The following is a 1,714-nucleotide window of genomic DNA, read 5'->3' as shown; positions in this document are numbered from 1 at the left end:
TACCCCAACCTTTGAATTTCCAGTTTTTCTGGTCTATTGATTATCCCATTTCTTTGTCATCATCTTTCCCTACTAATTGTATTCTTCTTTTCTTTATTTATGCATAACCCAGTGAGGCCTACCTTAAAATTAAAAATTCTTCTAGAATTGAGACTTTTAGCAATTGTTCTAATTTCTCCTCTTGATAGCCTTTCGTGATAGGTGCTGACTGCCATCTCTGTTTTGACCTCCTCATCTCTCATTGACTCCTAATTCACGGCAGTCCAGCCTCTACCCACCACACTGCCAAGTAACTGCAGGTCATGAATTTCTAGTCAATGAAAACATTTTATTCTTCACGGTATTTACTATATCATGGTATCCAATATTGTCAAGAATTCAGCACAGTAAATTTTATTAGTGGATGACTTCTCTGAACTCTAAGTCTAAATTATTGGTGTCTCAGAATATGCGTGTGGGTGTGTGTGTGTGTTTGCATGTGTGTACTCCATGTACCTTAGTTTTTCATGGTGCTGATCTTTACAAGAAAGTATGTGTATATTATCTTTATGTATATCTAATTCTGCTATGCCAAATTTTTATTTTGGAAAAGGAGTATCTCCATCTTAATTTAATTGCATGCCTTCAAGAACCTATATCATTGCATTCTCTTTCCCTTTTTCTTTCTTTCTCTTTTTTTTTTTTTTTTGCCTACATGCAGCCATTTTCTCTCCTCATTAAAAATATTCTTTGGAACTAAAAATGTTACAAAATGAAAGTTTATGTGTGTAATGTATCAGGGTTTAAGAAAAAGTATAATCAAAAATCAAAACTGTGACAACTGACAAGTGAGACAAAAGGCAAACCTGTATGAATGAAGTAAAAGAAGTAGAAGCACAGAAAAAGGATCTGGAAAACTAAATGTTCCCAAAAGCACCATTTTTCAACAATTAAAAAAAATTTAAATGCATTAAATTTTCTTTTACTTCTTGCATAAATTATTTTTGGAAATATTACCAACTATTTTATTACTCAAACACAATAGTTGCTTTTAGTTCTTTGCAGTCAATTATATTCATTCCCACAGGCATACACCCTTCTTAGAAATGATACTGATGTGGGGGATCGTTTTATCTTCTCAGTTTTTCATTCCCCTTACCATAAGAGTTTTCCTACAAAGTGTTTATAATAATTATTTAGGTAAAAGCACGTACTCTACAGACTCAATGTACTACAATTTACTGTTATCTGATTCCTAGCCATCTTTGTTCAAATTTTCCCTATTAAAAATGAATCTACAGTAATAGCTAGCTTAATGGAGATATATATATATATATGTCTCCATTAAGCTAGCTATTTTTTGCCTACATGCAGCCATATATATATATATATATATATATATATATATATATATATGTATGTATACATTAGGTTCCAATAGAACCTAATGGAACCTATATAGAACATATATATGTGTGTGTGTGTGTGTGTGTGTATATATATATATATATATATATATATATATATATATATATTTCCATTAGGTTCTATTACTGGAAATATTGGAAAAAATATTTCCAATATTTCTTTAAGTTCATCTTCCAAAAGAGATATTAATAAATCCAAAGATAGGAAGATTATCTCAGACCTAAATATAAAATTCAAATATTCCCATGAGTCTTTTAAAGCTATTATTTAAATTAGGCATAAACATAGAACATAGGTGGCACAGTAA

Source organism: Phyllostomus hastatus, unplaced genomic scaffold (assembly GCF_019186645.2).
Source record: "Phyllostomus hastatus isolate PE091 unplaced genomic scaffold, TTU_PhHast_1.1 phas_contig_29, whole genome shotgun sequence".
In the NCBI taxonomy this organism is placed as follows: Eukaryota; Metazoa; Chordata; class Mammalia; order Chiroptera; family Phyllostomidae; genus Phyllostomus; species Phyllostomus hastatus.
This window is presented reverse-complemented; position numbering follows the sequence as displayed.